This window comes from Canis lupus, chromosome 16 (genome assembly GCF_003254725.2).
Source record: "Canis lupus dingo isolate Sandy chromosome 16, ASM325472v2, whole genome shotgun sequence".
Classification (NCBI taxonomy): Eukaryota; Metazoa; Chordata; class Mammalia; order Carnivora; family Canidae; genus Canis; species Canis lupus.
This window is the reverse complement of record NC_064258.1, coordinates 10,430,658-10,453,301: the sequence shown is the minus strand read 5'-3', so window position 1 is coordinate 10,453,301 and position 22,644 is coordinate 10,430,658. Positions and strand designations below refer to the sequence as shown.

General features: G+C 47.1%; 2 pseudogenes; both read left to right on the top strand.

Moving 5' to 3' along the window:
- The window catches only part of LOC125752700 (adenylate cyclase type 1-like), a 64,820-nt pseudogene that overhangs the window by 29,720 nt on the left and 12,456 nt on the right, over positions 1 to 22,644 (top strand).
- Positions 1,114 to 4,949, top strand: LOC112666472 (integrator complex subunit 4-like; annotated as a pseudogene).

Below are 22,644 nucleotides of genomic sequence, written 5' to 3'. Positions count from 1 at the left end.
GGTGCCCGGGGGAGCTCTTCTTGCAGGGTGGCCAAGTGTGCAGGTGGCTCCTCCAGGTCGGGACAGTGAATCAGAGGTATGACTGCCATGTAAATGGCTTGGCCTCCGCAGCTGGCATCTCGGCTCGGGCCAAGCACTCAGCACCAACTGCCATGCCCGGCTCGAACTGCTGAGGCCCATAAGCTTCAGCTCACCCCAGTGTAGTAGCTCTGGCGGGCTCTTGATTTCACTTAGGATGTTGCTCAGTGCTCGAAGTCGGTTGCTCCCCTGAGGCAGGTGGCTGTTCCGTCATGTGGGGGGGGATCCCGATAGCATGCCCCTTGGCGTGCTCTTCCTCCAGGGTGGCCGCGGGTACAGGTACTTTTTCACATTTGAAATACCTTATTGCCTATTTGCTTATGTTAAAAAAATAACTGTGTCCAAGACTTAAAGATTCTTATTTACTGATGCATTTAAATCTTTCTCATAATGATCTACGGCATTTAATGTAGTATGGAAATTGTTCATATCGGTGCCTCCGGCAGCTTTTCCTTTTGTACTTGTGGTGTTCCTGTTTATATCATTCGGATATCTTTTGAAAAACAATGACATTCTTTAGAAACCTGAAGATTAAAAAAAAAAAAAAAAAAAAAAAAAAAAGAAACCTGAAGATTTACCTGGCGTTTTTTTTTTTTTGTTTTTTTTTTTTTTAGTGTCATACATTTCCATTTATTGGACCCTACTGAATACATCAGTTAAATGTTTGCTTATTTCACATAAAGGGCCCGTTTTCTTTCTTTTGAATTTTTAATTTTTTATTGGAATTCAGTTTGTCCACATATACCGCAACACCCTGTGCTCATCCCGCCAAGAGCCCCCCTCATTGCCCATCACCCAGTCACCCCACCCCCTCCACCCACTTCCCCTTCCACTACCCCTTGTTTGTTTCCCAGAGTTAGGTGTGTCTTGCTTTGTCACCCTCACTGATACTTTCACTCATTTTCTCTGCTTTGCCTTTATTCCCTTTCGCTAATTTTTATATTTCCTAAATGAATGAGACCATATAATGTCTGTCCTTTTCCGATTGACTCTTTTCACTCAGCATAATAGCCAGGACAGCTGCACCCCAATGTTTCTAGCAGCAATGTCCACAATAGTCAAACTGTGGAAGGAGCCTCGATGTCCATCGAAAGATGATGGATCAGGAAGCTGTGGTGTGGCGGGCAGTCATGGCGGCTCACCTAAAGAAACGAGTGTGCGAGGAATTCACTAAGGTGGTCCAGCAACAACAGAAGGAAATTGCAACCAAGAAACTGCGATTGACAAAACCAAGTAAATCTCAGCACTCCACATAGATCGGTGTAAAGCTCCCTCCCCAGCGGATGCTTTGCAGTATCTACTCGAGTTTCCCAGAAAGCCTGTTGAAGCAGAAAGTGCTGAAGGAGTAGTCAGGATTCTCTTGGAACATTGTTACAAGGAGAATGATCCATCTGTGAGACTGAAAATTGCATCATTGTTGGGTTTATTATCAAAGCCTGCAGGGTTTTCACCAGAGTGCATTATGGATGATGCCATTAACATCCTGCAGAATGAAAAATGTCTCATCGACTCCTTGCTCAGCTGTTGGACACCTTGCTTGCAATTGGCACCAAACTCCCAGAGAATCAAGCTATCCACATGGGATTAGTTGATGTAGCCTGCAAGCACCTCACAGATACGTCTCCTGGTGTAAGAAATAAGTGCCTGCAATTACTTGGCAATCTTGGCTCTTTGGAGACAAGTGTCACAAAAGATGGAGAAGGCCTAGCTGTCAGAGATGTCCAGGAGATTATAGGGGATTACTTCAGTGACCAAGACCCACGTGTCAGAAGAGCGGCTATAAAAGCCATGTTGCAGCTTCATGAAAGAGGACTGAAATTACACCAAGCAATTTATAATCAGGCCTGTAAATTGTTGTCTGATGACTGTGAACAAGTGCGCAGTGCTGCAGTCCAACTTATCTGGGCTATCAGTCAGCTCTATCCTGAAAGCACTGTCCCCATTCCTTCTTCTATTGAAGAAATTCGCTTAGTTGATGATGCAGTTGGAGCAATTTGTCCCATGGTCAGTGATGGCTCCTGGGTGGTTCGAGTTCAGGCTGCAAAGCTATTGGGCTCGATGGAACAAGTCAGTTTTCACTTCTTGGAGCAGACGCTCGACAAGAAGCTCATGTCAGATCTCAGGAGAAAACTCACGACACGTGAACGTGCCGAGGAACTTTACAGGTCAGGAGAGTTTTCCAGTGGCAGAAAGTGGGGAGGTGATGCTCCCAAAGAAGAAATAGATACAGGAGCTGTGAACTTGATGGAGTCAGGAGCTTGTGGAGCCTTTGTTCCTGGATTGGAAGATGAGATGTATGAGGTCCGCATCGCTGCTGTGGAGGCTCTCTGCATGCTGGCCCAATCTGCACCTTCTTTTGCGGAGAAGTGCCGCCCTGATTTCCCGGTGGACATGTTTAATGATGAAATTGAGGAAGTACGTCTGCAGTCCATACACAGCATGAGAAAAATTTCTAAAAACATCACTCTCCGAGAGGATCAGCTTGGCAGTGTCCTGGCTGTGTTAGAGGATTCGTCCAGAGATATTCGAGAGGCTGGCTCTTCACGAACTTTTATGCTGTACTAATGTTTCGACTAAAGAAGGGATTCATCTCGCACTGGCGGAGCTGCTGAAAAATTTAACCAAGTCCCCTACTGATAGGGACTCTATATGGAAGTGCTTGAAGTTTCTGAGAAGTCGGCATCCAACCCTGGTGCTTCCCTTGGTGCCAGAGCTCCTGAGCACCCATCCATTTTTTGACCCAGCTGAACCAGACATGGATGACCCAGCTTACATTGCAGTTTTGGTTCTTATTTTTAATGCTGCTACAACATGTCCCACAATGCCAGCACTGTTCTCAGATCATACCTTCAGGCATTATGCCTACCTCCGAGACAGTCTGTCTTCTTCATCTTGTTCCTGCCTTAAGGTTACCAGGTAGAAAACTAGTGTCATCGGCCGTTTCTCCCAGTATTGCGCCCCATGAGGACCCGTCCCATCAGTTCCTGCAGCAGAGCCCTGAAAGGGTGTACAGTCTTCAGAGCACCGGGCCCCTCAGGGAACCCAGAAGCTGCTGGAGTTCACCATCCGGGATCTACAAAGACTTGGAGAACTTCAGTCTGAACTAGCAGGAGTTGCTGACTTCTCGGCTACCTATCTTCGGTGTCAGCTTCTTCTCATCAAGGCCTTGCAAGGAAAGCTGTGGAATGTAGCTGCCCCTTTATATTTGAAGCAGAGTGACTTGGCCTCCGCAGCAGCAAAACAGATCATGGAAGAGACCTACAAAATGGAGTTCATGTACAGTGGTGTGGAGAAGAAACAGGTGGTGATTATACATCCCATGAGGCTGCAGGCCAAAGCCTTGCAACTTACAGTAACAGCACGGACTACTCGAGGAGTTGACCCCTTATTTGGTATGTGTGAAAACTTTTTACAAGAAGTTGACTTTTTTCAGAGGTGTTTTATTGCTGATTTGCCCCCACCTACAGGACAGCTTTGTGGACAAACTTCTTGAACTTATGCCCCGACTCATGACATCCAAGCCTGTGGAAGTGGTCAAAATTCGAGAGACCATGCTGAGGCAGAGTACCTCCTTGCACCTCCCCCTTCCAGAGCAGATCCACACACTTTAGCCACCATCATAGAGCCAGCAGGCGAGTCAGACAACCCTTTGCGGTTTACATCTGGATTGGTTGTGGCCCTGGATGTCGATGCGACCCTGGAACATGTGCAGGACCCTGAGAGTGCTGAGAAGGTCCAGGTCTTCTATCCAGATGGCCAGGCTCAGATGATTCATCCTAAGCCGGCAGACTTGCGGAATCCTGGCCCACCCAGGGCGCCACCGGCTTATCACTCAGGTGTACCTCTCCCATACTGCCTGGACAGAACCATGCCCGGTGGAAGTGAGGCTGCTACCGGCCTACAACTCCAATTCCTGCATTCCAAAATCCCCCTGGATTGAAGGTGGCAAAGTGTCCCCCCAGGTGGAAACCAGCATGGAGGGCACCATCCCCTGCAGCAAGTCTGTGTACGTTTACATAATGCCCAAACCTGCAAGGTGCTGAGTCACAGCATTGTGTAGAGCTGAAGCTGAGAAAGACCTTCTTAGGTAGCAGAGTGAGCCCGAAGCCTAGAGCACTTCACCTGGAGCCGGCGTATGGGCATGAGCACCATCACCCTTATCGTCTCATCTGGTATCAAACACAAAATAAATTATTTTGCATTAAAAAATCAAAAACCTTCAAGTCCACACCTCTTCCTTCCCTGACTCCCCCCACCACCTTTGTAAAGTTGAGAAAACAACAACAACAACAACAACAACAACATCAACAAAAGAAGCTGTGGTCTTACAGCTTACAATGGAATATTACTCAGCCGTTAGAAACGACAAACGCCATGAAAGGAGAGTGACGTTTGGTTCTACTTGTTGGGTTCATGTTGTTGTACGTGTGTGTGCAGCCAACCAGCAGTGCTCGTTATGTACCAGATCATCTACTAAGAAGGGTCTTTTACTCAAAACCAGGAAAGAGGAGAGAGAAAGAACTAGTTTCGAGAGCTTTTTGATTGGGAAAAAGCATTGCAAAAATCACGATTTTCATTATACAGTAAGGGAGTAGCTTCCTTTCTGTGTTCATCCTCGTGAGGATTAACGATAGAGGGAGTCCTGTGAAATGAAGACCACTTTGTATTCCAATTTACTTCCTGGAATTTCTTAATTGTTTCCTTTTTTTTTGGTTTTTACTGACATTGAAAAACTGAAAAACTTCTGGCTCATAACTTTGTTGCATTTCTAGGTCCCTGCAGCAACAAAAGGAAATCGTCCTATTAGGACTAGAAGTCTAAGTGAGTCCTAAAGTATTGGAAGAAAATTCTAAAATATACATTGAGGTTCTACAAGGAAAAGATTGAGTTTATTTATTTATTTTTAATTTTTAATTTATTTATCATAGTCACAGTGAGAGAGAGAGAGAGAGAGAGAGACAAAGTCAGAGATACAGGCAGAGGGAGAAGCAGGCTCCATGCACCGGGAGCCCGGCGTGGATTCGATCCCGGGTCTCCAGGATCGCGCCCTGGGCCAAAGGCAGGCGCCACACCGCTGTGCCACCCAGGGATCCCCAAGATTGAGTTTAAACAAAAGAGCCTGAGCTAATTCTTCCAGAAGGTTTGTTACCTTGAATTCAGAGCCCTTTTCTGAGTATATTAGAAAAATAATTAGTCCCACAGTGTCAGTCGATTCATGTATTAATGAGATGAGAGCTAACATTAATGAAACTAACTCTAAAGTAGTTGACTGCCAAGCTGATTGTTAAATTGGTTATTATGGAAACAGGAGAACCAACTCACACACTTAGAAATGAGGTCCCAGACTGGAAGTACTGGTAAATGTAGCTGCTCATAATCTAAGTTAAGTAATTCCTTGACAATCTGAGTAGATCTATATCAACATGGCGGTCTTATATGTAATGTAGGGTGTTTAGTAGGAAATTATCGAATGGACTTCATGATTCCCTAGAGCTTATTTTTGAGAGGTGCTAGGGAATAAGGAGGCGAAAAAAATGAATGCTCAAAAAAGTCCTATTTCCATCTTACACATTTGGGGAAACTGTACGAATATGTCCAAAGAATCTTGGTCTTCAGTAGTTTTATATGCAGTAATAACTAACACCATAAAATAGCACTTATTTAGATAGAATTGATGGTAGACGTGGCAGTACTACATCCTTTTCTACAATGTCTGAGCGTTTGTAGTACTTCAGACCTTTCCATCAGGCGTCAACATTAAATATTGAATACCTCTAGAAAGTGTGAAAATAATTATGTCTTTGGAAGTAGTTAACATGAAGTTTTTCCATGTGTCCCATTGGACTTTTCTAGTGATGATCCTCCTAGGATGCTTTATCAGTAGGTGTCAGGATTTTATGGACTAAAAAACTGATATTTTCTTTTACAGTTGAAATCTGTAAATCATCTTTATACTTAATTTTCTATGTCCTCTCATAGCGAAAAGTAAGCAAAATATGCCAAGACAGAGAATGATGGTCCCCCCACCAAACCTTGAGCATAACCGTTAAGGAACAAGAACTGTCGGAGATCTATGTGTGTGTATCTGTAGGTACATCCATGCATACATGGCAAGATTTAACAGAAATCACAATCCCGACATCATCTGTGGTTTATGTCACAGCTCTTCTCTGTCGTCAGCCTCTGTTTTTCTCTTTGGGCTTTCGTTGAAAACTACTCGGCCTCATGTCTTTCGCTCTGAGACTTTAACTGTAATCCTTGAATTCTTAATTTCAGTTCAGAAACCCTAGTCTTAGAACTCATGAGTCTCCAGATTTCCATGACTGTCACCAAAAGTTGAAAATCCTATAGGTTTGCCCTTTTTTTTTTTTTTTTTAAAACAAAAGACTTAAAAGCAAGAAAAGAAAAAAAAATGCTTCTTTCTGTCTTGACAAACATGAGGAAGAAACTGCAATCAGGAATACAGGTGGAAGCAACTCCTTCTGTAGCCTCCCCTTGTACTTTTAAAAGAGCTTTGTCATGTAGTTAATGATGGAGAAAGTTGACAACATGCATTGTATATGTCTGCTGTCCGCAGAGTGTATTGTGTGACCGTATTTTTTTCCCAGTCATTGAAAGGATTCTCCCAGTATGATACTCTTAATTTAAAAAGAGTGTTTTTTTTCTCCTTTAAAATAGTCATCATTTGGAACTGGAGGGTATGACGCTGAGTGAAGTAAGTCATTCGGAGAAGGACAAACATTGTAATGTATCATTCATTTGGGGCATATAAAAATAGTGAAAAGGAAGAAAGGGGAAAGGAGAAAAAATGAGTGGGAAATATCAGAAAGGGAGACAGAACGTGAGAGACTCCTCACTCTGGAATACGAACAAGGGGTGGAAGAAAAGGAGGTGGGGTGGGGGTGTGGGGTGACCGGGTGACGAGCATTGAGGGGGGCACTTGATGGGATGAGCGCTGGGTGTTATGCTATATGTTGGCAAACTGAACTCCAATAAAAAAAAATCATCATTATTTTCTGACATTTATAAAATGCAGTAAAAGATAAGGAAACCATCCTGAGAGGCAGGATGCCTCTCTCATTTGGCCATGTTTTTAACATGTTTTATTTATTTTCCTCCCTTATTATTTAAGGCTTTTTTGTATGTATGCACTGACTTTTTTTATCAGCTATATTTTTGAGGAATAAGCTCTTCAATTTACAGGTGCTGTATCTTTTATAGTCATAAGTTCATTGGTTTCTAGAAATACACATTTGCTTCCATGTATCCATTAGAGTGCAACAATACTGAACTCCTATGGGATTTTTCACTGATGAAAATTGTTTTTATCCTTTCCTTTTGTATTGAAGCAGGTCTGAAGGCCAGGAAGAAAGCTGACTGGTGATCTGAATTGCAAAATGTTGAGAACTGACCAGGGGGTTGTCATGGTGTCTGATGATTCTGTGTGTGTGTGTGTGTGTGTGTGTCTGTGTGCGCGTGCCTAATGACTCTTAAGTACAAAGGAAGTAGAGGGGGAGGTAGGAGGGTAGCAGGACTTAACCTAGGAGAAGCTGATAGATAGATGTCAGGATTTTCGAGGAAGAGGAGCTGGGCAGGAAGGGATTCTAAGGAAGGAGTGTGAGGAGGAGAACCCATCCAGGCTGCAAGAGAGGAGTGGGGCGGTCCGTGGATAGAGGAGGTGCCATCGGTTCCCATCCCCGCTACTGGGGAGGGGAAGCTGGCCCCCGAGTAGGAAGGCACAATGGAGTCGGCCGCCCCCGTGTCCAACAGGAAAGAGATGGGCTTCCCCGCTCCCTGGAGCAGGACCCTGGGCTTGGCCTGGGTTAGGGGGTGTCCGAGTCTGGGCCCCGTCAGTCATCGTCCAGTCCCAGTAGTTGAAAGGCTGGACTTCCCGGCTCACGGTTTCCTCCGTGTGGAGGCGCCGAGGATCCCCCGAGCCCCGGGCGGGCGGATTTCCAGGGGCCCATCGTTGGACATTGAGGGCATTGCCGCGTTGGCTCCTTGGGATTGGGACATCGACGGGCCCATTGTCCCTCGGTGCCGCATCTGAAGCAGGCCCCAGGCGGGGTTCGGTCGGTTCCCCCTTTCTGCGGGCTCGCGGAGCCCGCCGGCCGCAGGGCTGCCACCGAGGCTTGGGTCTGGAGTTGGACCTTCTGCTGGAGCCTGGCCTGCCTCTGAAGTTCAGCCACTTCCTCTCGGGTGTTAAGGACTTTAAATGCCATTTTCACCAGGTCGGGCATGGGAGTTTGAGGACCCTTCCCGGTCTTCTTTAGTTTTCTGCAGATATCGGAGGAGGACTGATACACCACTGCCGTGGTAATCCACTCTAGCGCATCTGTAAGGACCAGTAGGGGGGATCAAGGTGAGACTGTGGAACAGTCTGCGTGGGAAAAACATGACTCATGATGCTGAGAGTGGCATGCACACGAAGATTTTCTTACCCTTTAAGTTTCGTGGCAGAAGTCTCTCTTTTTATTCAAGTCTGACTCATAAAACACAAACCAGTACGTAAATTTCTCATGAGAAACTTTCCATGAAATGGTATAAGGAAAGAGGTCTTACAGGTGTTTCTTCCGCAAGTTCTGAAGTTCTGCGTTTTCAAGTGTGACCTTTGGTGGTTGATTTTTCTTCTCTTTTCCTTATGAGGAGAACATTTTTAAAGGAGAGTGCATGATTCAGAGCTGTTCCTTAAGAGCGACAAAATGAAAAGAAGGACACCATTTCCTGTAGCTTCACTCTGAGGGACACAACCCCTCTGTCTCTGGCTTGTGACGCTTCCACGGCGCACTCCTGCAAGGATGGGAGCTTGTTGTCTTGTCGCTGGTCTGGGGTGGGATTAGAGATGACCCACGGGTGAAGGTGACAGCGGGAAAGCTCTCGTAAGCCCTGGTTTTAATCTGGTTCTGAGTTCAACTGTGGAGTCGTGCCGAAACCCAGGTTTTGTTCTCAGCTTTGTTCTAGGCGTTCACTAGCTCATGACAGAGTTCAGGAACTGGGTGAGTAGTAAGGAAGCCGTCTCTGTTGGAAGAAAAGCATCTTTATGATCTCCTATCTATGGGCTCATTTTCTAACTTACGAAGCATGTCAGGGAGTCTTGTGGGCTCTCAGCCTTAATTCCGTTTTCACGTAAGAAGGAGTTTTGCTCTGAACTCCCAGAAGAATGACAGGACGTTTGGAATTTCTGTTTAGATTTACATAGTGTTGCTGCTTTAAAAGCAATTTTTAGTCCTTTACTCAGACTAATGGTTTTCTAACATATGCAAATGAATTAAAATCTAGGAATGCAGTTGACATCCAATCATAATGATCATTTGTTAGTTAATTCTGTCTATAACACTTGGATCCCTAGGAATTTAGCTGTGGTTTTATGAGTTTCCCCGTATGATTGCCTGCAAATGTTTATGTTGACTAAAATTGTAAGTGGTTTAAACTGTTCAAACAAATTACTTAGCAATTAAACCTGTGTTCAAAGTGCACAGTCCCTTCAGGGTAGTAGACTAGCACAGGACCTTGCTAGAAGAAGTTTTTCTTCTTTAAAAATAAAGCCCTTTGTTTTTTCTTTCTCATTTCATGTCAGAATCTCTTCAAAAAATAAGACATTTACTTTGGAAAGAACTTTTCAGATAAATGATTGTTAAAAATGCAATCAGTGTATAGAAGTGCAAAAAGTAAACGGAATTGCAGATCTCGTCACTCGGAGACAGCTCCTGTTAGCTCTTGCTGATGTCTCTCACTGGTCACGTGTTCTCGTGCAGATTTAGAAATGTACATATAGGATTTTGTATAAATGAGAATCTGTTGATCGTGATGTTTTGCAGCATGCTCTGTCTCCTCCGTATATCATAGACATCATTGCATATATTTTATAGATAACAGATTTACATTATAATTTAATGACCTCACAATCTGTTGTTTATCTGCATCATGATAGTGCGATTTCACGCTACTTTAATTTATGATATTTCTAAGTGTTTACTGTGGAAACAATGCTATGTGTCAATCTTTCCTAAGTGATTATTTTCCTTGTTTAAGCTTGAGAGCTGGTGCTAAAGGCATCCCTCTCTAGTTCCCTCTGACCCGTCTTCCCCTTCATGTTTCCACCAAACGTGGTAGTTGCTTTCCTGTGTATACGCGAGGAATGGAGAAGATTGTCATTTTTATATTAAAGTGAACCCATATTTTATGTAGCCAGTTACAAAAATGTGAGATTTCAAAGAAATGTCTAATTTTCTTTGCATCAGCTCAGTTCTAAAGTTCTGTAACTCGTTCCCCCTTTCCTTTCATTAACAATCCTTTGACAGGAAACATTGAGAAATATTCTGAGTGTTTGAAATATCAAGTAGTGATTATCCAGTGGGGAAAAGGGAGTAATACTTAATATACTCCGATTTCATCTTTTTATGTCTGCTGGTTTTGATGTAAACACATGGTGTCATACTCTTGATGTTTTAGGAGAGCTTTAACAATTAAGTTTATAGTAAATTGTCATATCAGAATTAGTGATAAATACAGTAGCCTCATGTTCTGACCTAGGGTTAGCGGTCAGCCAGCTGCTGGTAGAAGTTTTTACTTTGCAATGCATAGGCATCCTAAAGTATCTCATGGTATCATGACATCTATAATTCAGGCATGAAAAATCAGGAATGGAGGTGAGAATCCATTTTTTTGGATTGGCCAATTGAAACCCAATATAATGTAAATGTATTATTTAAAAACATTTAAAAATAAAAATAAAGGGCAGAGTTTAAGCAATGGATCAGTCTTAACCAGAAAAATGTAGGAGCTTCTTCTGAAAAAAGAAAGTTCAGTATTTCGACTTTGGTCATATGTATACGTTCTAAGAACCAGGGAAGCTGTGTTGTGTTACCTTGGGCCTGTGTGTGTCAGTCAGCGGTAAATGACCGAGATCGTGTGGTTTTCATCAATATTAACACTTACTGGGGCACCGTTTCTACAAGGTCAGGAATGACGGAGCGGAACATTTTCCCTAGAATGCTTTATAAGACGCCTTGAAAACATGAAGCAATTTAACCCACTTGATAGATAGTCCGTGGCTGCTGAGGTAAGGCTGCATGTCCAGAGCGCAGGGCATTGGCAGGAATAAGGAGCAGCGGGGCCGCAGTGTGTGCTAGCCCCTTTCGGGGTTGGGGGGCCGGGGCTGGGGCCGGGGGGCCGGGGGGCCGGGGCCGGCTGAGGATGCGGCTCGGCCTGCGTCGCACACCTTCCATCGTGGTCCTCCTTTCTCTTTTGTGGAGAACACTTCTTTGCACACTCGAGTTATTCATCAATCTTCACACGTGTAGACTGGTCTAGCGATTTTCTGGTAGGAGCTTGTTTTCATATTTAGGCCCTCGGTTTTTATTGAGTCACCATCAGCAGTGATTCGAAAAAATCCTCTCCGTATTTGCAGGGTTGGAGATTTGTTTGAAATCTGACCATCCAAGAAGTCATTCTCTGCATGCCGTGTGACAAATGTGTAGCGTTACCAGCAAAGATCATATTAATTCCTTAAATTAACACGTGACTCGAGATGTCTCAGATTAATCAGCACATGACTCGTGGTTATTCGTACCCTTGTGGGAGTTTTTTTGCCACCAAATGCAAATACCAGGCTAAAAATACTGCTTTGTTTATACATGGAGCGACTATTCATCGCAATAGTCCTGCCGGGGCACCTCTGGATCCAGCTGCCGTTGTTTCCGTGACCCAAGGTGCGCTGACCGTAGCAATTTACATTATGTGCGCAAATTAAAAGTTACCTTGCAACAGCAGTTTACTTTAAAAAATGACCTCGTTTTCCCCCATGTTAAAGTTCTGTTATGTTATAAGAGTTGCATTTTTGTATGATGCAAGGATCTTTTCGTAGGACATAGTCACCTGCCATGATGAGGTTAGGTTTCTTTTTTCTTTTCATTTGGGCTTAGGTCGGAATCTCCATAAGGAAAATTATCTTATCTTTCATCATCTTGTGCTATATCGGAATATATATATATATGCTATTTGATTGCATGTTTTCAATTTAATTACATTTTTTTTTACCAGATTTAAGTCTAAAATAATTCAACTTGTCATATATTGCTGAAAATCTTTCTTCTTTCTGCTCCTAAATTCTCCACTTGAACTGTCACAGTGGTCTGATTTATCCTGTCCTGTTTATAGTTGTAGTGATAGAGAGAAATATCTACTTAACATTTTCAATGCAAATTGGTTTAGTTGCAGACTGCAACATGAGCATACTGTTAAATCTAGCATTATCCGAGTTTTTGATACCATTAGTATCTTTTGTTTTCCTCACAACTTTTTATGTCTGCGATGAGGGAAGGAAAATAGAAAACTTCGAATCATTAACATTTTATGATCCTCTAGGATAGAGACCTGACTTTGGCTGTTCAATCAAAATTTTGCTGTTCGGGTTTGAACAGTGTTAACTGGGAAACGGCCACCCCATTAAAGAGTGTTCCCCCCAGTATTGGTAGAGACAAAGTAAAGTCAGATACACGCTGTATCTGTCATTTTTGTTACAACTTACTATTGTTCTTCAGTTTCTGATTGTTCATTATTTTAAGGCACATGTGAGCCTTGTGCAAGTACATTGAAGTGTCGTGCTCTTTTGGTGAGAAAATCTTTTGTATTTATCAGAGAGCACATGGATACATACGGTATATAAGATTTTTCTGTTTCTGACGCACTTTTTTTTCTTCCCCTAGAGATGTAGAGCTTTGGGGATCATGAACAGTTTTCATCCTGGCTTGTAATGATCTGTTTGTCCATAGATAGGAAAATGTTATGAAATAATACTAAATATTCCTAAGTAAGATTATACCTTGTAGAGATCAAAGCCCAACATGCATGCACCCAACATGCATGCAGTTAGATTTTTGTCATCTTCCGGAGCAGTGAGTATGCGTGGTGTACGGTGGCCATAAGCACATGTATTCCGTGTCGGCTGTCTCTTACCTCGGTCTACTTATGTTTTCAGTAGCATGGCTAATGTTCATTATAAAATCTTGATCTTATCCGTGAAAGTCTGTAGTAAATGTAAACTTTCAAGTGTTTGACAGCGGCACGATCCGCCAGGCTGGGAAGCTCATTTGACTAATAGGTCGTTGGCCTACTCTTAATTCAGCCTTTTGTCCATCCAGCTGCGTGACCTTGTGTGCATTCCTTTAAATCTCTGTCTCTCGTCTGTGCACGCGTGGGATTCCGGGGGAGCTGGAGCTGGGGTCGCAGCCCCGAGTTCCCTGTGTTCCACAGCAGCTGTACTTGCTTGAACAAACCTCCTTGACTCTCCGAGCCTGGTTTCGTGCTCTGAACCCTTGATGTGATCCGATGCCAGACTGTCGTGAGGATCAATTGAGGCAATAAATGGAAAGCCCTGTGAGGGGCTTGTGGCGAGGAAAGCTCTGTGTAGGCTTATTAATCTCTAGTACCTGACTTTGAACAACACCATTACTTCCTGATGAAGTACTTCATCAGTACTTCCTAATGGCCGACCTGATGCAGCGTCAGCCAAGTTATTTAACCTCTTAAGCTCCATTCATTCAACTACAAATATGGAGAATTACTCTTTCTTCCAGAATTGTCATAAGGAGTGAACTACATGAGCTTAAGTAGGTAACATGTCACAGCAGTGACGTCAGGTCTTCCTATCCTGTCACTGGGTATCACCTCTGCCTCGTGCATTTTCATCTAGTGAAAGCTTCCTGAGGCCCAGCCTCATTTTAAGTTCTGGGGGAGAGTGATGAGCAAGACAAGGACTCTGTATTTCTGGAGCTGACTTCCTTGTGGGGTCTCAGGAAATAGAGGAGTGAGCCAATCAGTAATTTCAGAAAGCAGTAGGTAGTGTGGAGGAATGATGTTGGGTGACAGGCAAGGAAGTGACGAGGGGTAGGGGGAGTCATGGCAGAGGTTAGCGGTTGCAGATAGATCTGTTGCAGAAGGCAGCCCCAGAGCGTTTTGTAAAGACTTTTCTTTGAGATAGTCGTAGACTCCCATGCAGTTGTAAGAAATGACACAAAATATTACCATGCAGAGTACCATAATACACACATAACCAAACTAAAAGTCCGAGCATTCTTTGTGAGGCATTTAGAGTCGAATCTTGAATGATGAGAGGGATTATGTCAAAGAGCATTCCAGGTGGAGGGAATAGAGAGGTGCCGATTCTGAAGTGGGAAGACGTTGGGGCGTCATCTTCACTGAGCAGGGCCACTGTGGCTGTGACCCTTGCATGAGGGAACGAGGGCTTTATGAAAGGTTGAGCATCCAAGCCACTGTGTCCTGCAGGGCCTTGACGGTGGTGGTGCGAGACTTGTGTTCTTTGTGCAAGCAATCACACTGGTTGTGCTTCAGCAGAGTGCTCAAGATCTCCCTCCATAGTTTGTCAAAACTGTCACCCCCTCCCCATTTTTAAATTGGACCTCAAACTTTTTCATCTCAAGTATCAACAGTACAGGATGGAGTTTCTAGTGTATGGGAAAAGTTGACCTTATAAAAGTATTTTATATCTCAGTATTGAATATGTATCCAATAGGACGTTACTACCATGATAGTTTGATGCTCACTATATCCCTTTGAACTTTACCTGACTGAGCTCTCCCTTTTCACTGTCAGAACAATTATATTTGCTTTTCTTCTTGAACTCCTGTCTCTTTCATTTCCTCCATAGATTTTATTTTATGGTTTTTATAATGGGAAGATGTTTTAATAAGTATCCTGTCATTTGTCTGTGTGTATGTGTGTACATATAGAGACCCGTATACATACACATGGACGTAAGGTTTCTAAAGTTTTAGTGTCTTTGGCTACTATTCTAAGTGTGAAAATCGGTCAGAAAGAATTGTTATCATAAATAGTACTGATGCACAATTGATATAAACGGCAAAATTAATAGTATGATTGGTAATTTTTAAACATGAAATATAATGCCATTGGGATGCCTCTCTTAGCAAGGTGGAGAGAGAGTTTATAAAATTTCAGTTCATGTACCCATGAATGAATACTATGACCAGGGTGATGTAAAGTCTGGTGGAAATTAATAGTAAACATAAGTGATATGCTGTGGGGCTTCGAAATGAAGTTTGAATGATTATTAGGTATGTTGTTTGTATATTATATATGTTTATAGTATGTCATTACAGTAGGATGAATTACACTGTTTTCGAAGTCCATGTAATGTTAACAAGGGCATGCTAGGAATGAATAAGCAGGAAGGTGCTTACCTTCCTGATGAGGGGGTAGATATATGTGCTTAGTAAAAATTTATAGTACCCGATATTCTTTGTGTAAAAACTTGATACTGTTCCTCTAAGTTTGCATAAATGTTTACGTAATGATATATCTTATGTTATATAATGTTAAATATGTGTATATATATATTTATACTGATATATATATATATATATCAGTTCTGAGAAATGATTCTTTGACTTAAAATTGGTCTACTGGAAATTCATGTAGCATCTTTCACCTCTTCCTCCTTGAAATGTCACAGAAAATACGTAACTGAGACAGACCGAGGCATGTGTGAGTGGGCGGGCTCTGGCTCCTGACTCAGCACTGTGACTTTGTAGATAGTGTGTGTGAATTATTTCCCGGGATTCTTTTCTTCTTTTCTTTTTTTTTTTTTTAAAGCCAAACCTGAGGTAATTCCATGCTTAGAGACAGTATAGGTCTTTGCCGTGAGCTTTCTGCCTTGGTGAGTTGAGTTTCCGCTGTCTGCAGCCTTTCTTTCCTGTTGTCTTTGTGCGTGGCTCCCAGTCAGCTTGACGCCCTTCCCTGATGATCCTTCGGGATTGAGGAGGCAGGATCTCTCAGCAGGAACCGCCACCACTCTCACCATCCCATCGTCACTGTCCCTGAATTTAGGACAGATGAATTTAGGCCAGGTGGCGTGTGTCTGCTGTCATGCTCCTCTTTTTATGGAAATGAACGCAAAGAAGGAAAGACTGGATGTTCTGTCCCAGGCTCAGTGACGCCTTGACTTTAGAAAGGCTTTGCGGTTAACAGGGGATTCTGTGGTGTTCCAGTGCCTTTTACCACTCACTCTGGAGCACAGTACAGGAGGAGCAAGGAGGAGGCCTTCGTTCTGGTAAGTGACAGAAAAGCGGCGGTGGGGTAGGATGTGATGAGGGCGAAATGGCATCGGGTGCTACCTCAGGAGCTTTCGTCAGCTTTCGGGGACAGGAAGGACTAGCTGAGCCAGGGATCAGGAATCGACAGCTGTAAACCATCTGGACCTAACTGCTGTCTTTCAAAATTCTTCACGTGCCCTAGGAGTGTGTGGAGGTCATGGTCTGAGTCGGAAGGTGGTGGCAGATGGACATGTAAGCGCACACGTGTTTTCATTCTGCCTCTTGAATGTGGGAGTTGGTGTCTTTCTGCAGTTTGGGATCCTTGGCTGTTCTCTCTCTGGACGTTGCTTCTGTCTCTGTCCCTCTTTTCCTGGGACCTCAAGTAAAGTATCATGGGCCTTTTGCTGTGGACCGTGTGTCTTCTGTTCTTTTCATTGCTTCTTCTGCCTACTCTCCAGTTTTGGTATTGTCTGTGTGCTCTGTCTCAGAACCCACGAATCTTGTCCTTTCCTATGCCATCCGAGTTTTCTGTTAAGCCATCAATGAATGTTTGATGAAAGATAGTTTATTTTATCAATCTAGAATATCCATGTGATTTCTTCATATGCATTACACTCTCCTCATTCAGTTCTCCATCTGTTGCATCCACTTCTGTCCATCTTGTTACCTGTTTTTCTTACCAAGATGATCTTACTTACTTCACAGTCTTTGATTATTTTTATTCTGAATTATTGGTTGCATTTTCCTTCCCGTGTACGTTTCTGGCAACTCTTTGGATGTGTGCCTAACACGGTGAATGAAAGAACATCGAGGGCCAGATGGTTTATTTGGTTGGTCGATAGTCCCTTCTTCTCTTTGGTGCATCGAGCTGGCCTTCGGTGCCCCTGTAATTTGTCCCTGTTTTTCCCCTGTGGACAGTCTGTGTTTTGACTGAGACCCACTAGTCAGAAGCAGGCTCTTTGTCCTCAGCACTGGAAGGCCTCACAAGCACTACGCTAGTCCTTTCAGGGATTTGGAGCGTCATACTTAGTCTTCTGCCCCATGCAGCTCAGTCATCTGGCAGCTCCCACGTGGGTGGGTCTGTGTTTGTGGGAGACCCGTTCTCACTAGCAGAGGCCTATCCCGTAGGTACTGCGAGGCCACGGTAAGCTTCGCTCGGTCCCGTCCCCTTCACCTCCCACCTTGCCAAAGCACAGGTCCTGTGGGAACGTCAGCCTTGCATCTGGGCCTCCTTGAGTTTCCAGTGTGTCACTGTATGGTGGTGGTGTCCTCTTATCCCAGTGGAGCTGATGTCCTGAGCTGGAATCGGCAAGTGGCCTGGGGACAAAATGGTGCCCCATCATCAGCCTCCCCAGTGAAGGGCTCTCTGTCCTCTGCACGGATCCTTTACCTAGCTCTGGTCATCTGACAGCTTCCTGACTATCGCCAGGAGCACGTCTGTGCGTAACCAGCCTTTTCTGGTTGTTGGGATGGAGGCTTCAGCTTGCACCATGTATGTATGTATGTATCTTCTCAGGAAGCGGAAGTCCCTGATTTAATAAAAAGCTTAGAAATTGTGATGTGTTAATACCTTAAAGATGGTGGTGAGCAAGTTCTTGGTAACTGATGGTGCACATAGCGAGTGCCCCATTACTGCTTTTTAAATTGGATGCAGAGTTCTTTGTTCACTGTACACAAGAATGTGTGATTTTTTTCATTCTTTTTTTTAGATTGTATTCAAATTCAAGTTAGTTAACATATAGTGTAGTATGAGATTCAGGGGTAGAATGGAGTGATTGATCGGTTGCATATAACACGTAGTGCTCATCACTTCACATGCCCTCCTTAATGCCCATCCCCCAGCTACCCCATCCACCACCGACCTCCCCTCCAGTGACTCTCACTCTGTTTCCTACGATTAAGAGTCTCTTATAGTTTGCCTCCCGCTCTGTTTTTATCTCATTGTATTTTTCCTTCTCTTCCCCATGCCCATCAGTTTCGTTTCTTAAATTCCACATATGAGTGACCCAGAGGGCTGACACACCCAGCCAGAGAAGCAGGGCGCCCGGGGCGCAGGGCAGCCCTGAGCCAGCAGGTATCCCCGGGACTTCACAGCAGCTGCTGTGGGAAGCTGAGGTGGGGGGCGCGTGGAGGCAGGAGTCGGGGCCGAGTCCTGGCACCTTCCCCACCAGAGGCCGTCTCCCTACATGCAACAGCGGGCTGCCCCCAAACCCTACACGCAACATGTTCGCCAGATGCCCAACCGCCTGGGGGTTGAAATGGCAGGGGTCCGGAGCACCCTGGGTGATGGAGGACCCCAGAGCTGTGTGGGGCCCCGCCTGGCCCCTCTCCCACAGCCCTGTGGCTGCTTCTGCAGCAGAGCTCCTCTTCGCTGGGGACCCGCCGGCCTGGGGTCTCCTGTCCCGGGCCCCCCTGACCACCGGAGAGCTGACAGGTGGCCCCCGGGACTCCTATGCCTTTGAGCTCGAGCACGAGCTCCTGCTTGGCAGCCCCTCCGTGGCACCTGCCAACCCAGACCCTCTGCGGGCCAGGCACATGGTGGAGGGCTCCTAGGCCCCTGCTGCGGGCTGCCAGGAGACCCCACCCAGGCCATGCGATGGCCTCGACCTGGGCAGCTTCGCAACCACCTGCCCTGCAGGAGAGCCTGTCCCAGACCGCCAGCCTCCCCACCGCTATACCCACACCAGGACCCCTCCTCGGGGAGAACCTGGGCTGTTGGGGATCGGTCGGCAAAAGACGCCAGGGGCCTACCCCCTGACCTGCAGAGCGTCTGCCGGTACCAAGCCTGTGCCACATGGATGGCAGAGGCAGGGAGGCCCCACTGGAGCAGCATGCGGGGGGGGGGGGGCGGGGAGGTCCAACACCAGCCTCAGGGTCATGCCTTCCTCTGTCGCCCTCACACCATGTTTGCATCAAAACGTCCCCGAGTGCATCCGGCTCTGGCTAAACAGCGTGGGAAGCAGCATGACGGAGAAGGCGGGAGGCCCGGCCTGGTTTCGTCCTCCATGCTAGCCAGACGGGAGACTACCCAGCCGGGACAGCCCCGCCAGGCTGCTGTGCCTGCCGGCCTGGCAGGGTGACACTCACCACGTGCCTCCCAGCGTGGGCTCCAGTGTCCATGGGCCTGGTCCCCTCAGGGCAAGGGGAATACACAAGGCCATACCCAGGTCCGGGCTCATCAGCTGCAGAGGGCAGGCCAGGGCAGCTGTCAGGCTGCACGCAAGCTGACCTCTGGAGGCCATCCAGCCCTCAAGAATCACATCCAGGAAAGGAACTAGGCGGGGGAAGGGGAGGTGTGCGGGGGGTGGGGGTGATGGGGTGCCGGCCACTGATGGGGGCACTTGATGGGGTGAGCACTGGGTGTTATTCTATACGTTGGCAAATTGAACACCAATAAAAAGTCAATTACAAAGGAAAAAAAAAGGAACTGACACATGTTTCCTAACTGATGGGAATGGTAAATCCAAGTTAGATATTAGCAAAAATTAGAGATATAACATTTTTCCCATCGATGTTCCAAAAAAAAAAAAAAAAAAAAGAATCACACCCAGGCAGAGCACCAGGGGCTTGAGCAGACTGCTGAGCAGGGAGCGGCGTGTGAAATGACGGTGTTACCCCCCCACACCCACCGAGGCTGGGACAGGTGCCAGCGGGAGGCCCACGGGAGCGCCGCCTGCCTGTGGGGCAGACCCGGGTGGCTGTGGGTCTGTCCTCAGGTGGGCAGTCCTGGGCTCACTCCTCTCCACACCGCAACTGCCGCCTCCCAGACATTCCTTTCTACGTAGAACATGGATACTGTTCTCCCTCCCACACGTTTTGGGGCAAACTGTTGAAAGATGGGGCCTCTCCTCCCTGGCAGATAATCTCTGGTCCTGGGCACTTGTGCGCTAATGCCACCACGCATCCTCCATTGACTCGAGAAGCGTCGCCAGAGCCTGCCCAGAAGCACGGTCCCCGGGACTGGAGTGTGGCCGACGTGCTGTGCCCGGGAGGGTGCAGGCAGATGGGTGAGCCCAGCACCGCAGGGCGAGACTCGCTCCACGGGGTGCCGGCATGGGGGGTGTCCTCTGGCTGAAGCTTCGGGATCCTGCGCTCACTTCAGCTTTTCAGAACCTGCTGGAGACCCATGTCAGCTCTGCAACGAAAATCCTTTTTTCTTGAAAGCTCATCAGATTTCTGAAAACCACAGGTTAGAGCAGACACAGTTCAGAAGACACTGAGGAACCCCTATGGTGGCATCTGCTTTGTCCGTGAGCCAGGGACCTCGTGGCTGGAGTTCCAGAAACGCACACACACAGAGAAGAGTCTCGGAAGCAAGTGACACACACGGACGCCGAAGTGCTTAAATACAGATTTATTGCAAACCGACACTGGAGAGGGGGCTTCGCGGGCGGGCACCCTGGTCTCCGCGGACCTCGGCTGACGGAGCTCAGTGGCCAATCTGCGGCGGCCGGTCTGGAGAGACAAAACACGCAGGCTGCACCGGCTCCAGGGCCCAGGCCGGCAGCAATGGGCAGAGGACACCCACGAGGACGGCCCGCCATCGGCCGCATGGCCCCGTGCCCCAGCCCGCCACTCTGACGCTGGTGAGCCGCTGCCACGGCAGGCGGGGTAGGCCAAAACGCAACACTGAAAACGACGTCAGATAGAGAAGACGACAGACCATGGAGTGTATGGCTCCCCAGTCTCCCGAGTAGCTGGGGTACGGTGCACGTCCCACGTCGTCACACCAGAGACCCCGACGAGACCATCGAGGCCGGTTCTCATGTACGTGCGTGCCATAAGAACCCTGGGACATGGGACAGGTGTGCAAATCCTGGGGACCCTGAGGATGGGCCTCAGCAGCTCCAGCAACAGGCTCCGGCCGAACTATGGGGGCAGAGCTCTGCGCCCCCTTGGCGACGCTCCTCCCAGCCATCTGGTGTCTGCACCTCCTTTGAAGGCACGAGAGCCACCCGATGCTTCCCAGGGGCTGCTTCGGACATACTCAGGAATCCCCACCCGTTTCTGGCCACCGGGAGCCACAAACCTGCCCCCACACGACTGACGAGTCAGCTCCCGCCTACTCAAGCCGTTTGAAGGGGGCCGTTTCTGGAGGAACCATCGCCTAGAAAGGAGTCCTCCGCAGCCCCCAGGACAGCCCCGCAGGGAAGGTCCCAGGAAACCTGCCAGCTGACAGCCCCACAGAGCAGCGGGCACGCGGCCTGCGGGCCTGGGGTAGCTCAGGCCCCACGGGCAGAGCAGAGGCAGGAGCAAAGACCGCGGCTGTGTCCTCCGAGGGCACCCGGTGGGCTCCCCGAAAGGACCAGGCCCCACAGAGGATGTGGGAGGACAGTTCCTGCTGCGTCTGTGGCCTACTCGGGAAGGTGTCCCCACATCTGGCAGCGCCGACCAAGAGCCCCAGTCTGGTCTCCCCGACGAGGCTGAGCAGCCGGCGGACGCACACACACCAAGAGAGCGCAAGCATGAGTGTGCAAGAGAGATGAAGGCGAGGGCCCCCCGCGACCCCCTTGGCAGCAGCCGGCCCATTACCCGCTCCCCGGGCCCAGCACCAGGAAAGGAAGCAGAGCCCACGCAGCAGCAGCAGGAGGAGAGCGGGTGGCCAGCGTTTCGCTCGCCCCACGCTGCTCCCGACAGGGTGGCGACGCAGGGCCGGGCGCCGCGGGTTCACACTTCTTTTTAAAACGATTTTTTTTATTGGAGTTCGGTTTGCCGTCATGTAGCATAACACCCAGTGCTCATCCCACCAAGTGCCCCCCTCAGTTCCAATCACCCAGTCACCCCAACCCCCCACCCACTTCCCCTTCCACTACCCCTTGTTCTTTACCCAGAGTCACGTGTCTCTCATGTTTTGTCACCCTCACCGATATTTTCACTCATTTTCCCTCCTTACCCTTTATTCCCTGTCACTAATTTTTATATTCCCCAAAAGAATGAGACCATATAATGTTTGGCCTTCTCACATTGACTTATTTCACTCAACATAATACCCTCTAGGTCCCTCCACGTCGAAGCAAATAGGGGGTATTTGTCATTTCTCTTGGCTGAGGAATACTCCATTACATAGGTAGAACACATCTTTATGCATTCGTCTGTCGATGGGCACCGAGGCTCCTTCCACAGTGTGGCTATTGTGGACATTGCCGCTAGAAACATCGGGGTGCAGGGGTCCCGGCGTTTCACTGCATCCGTATCTTTGGGGTAAATCCCCAGCAGTGGGATTGCTGGCTCTCCCCGCAGCTCTATTTTGAACTCTTTGAGGACGCTCCACACAGTTTTCCAGAGTGGCTGCCCCAGTTCACATTCCCACCAACAGTGCAGGAGGGTCCCCCTTTCTCCACATCGTCTCCAACATTTGTTGTTTCCTGTCTTCTTAACGTTCACCATTGTCACTGGTGTGAGGTGCTATCTCATTGTGGTTTTGCGTTTTGTTTCCCTGATGGCCAGTGATGCGGAGCATTGTCTCATGTGCTTGGTGGCCACGTCTGTGTCT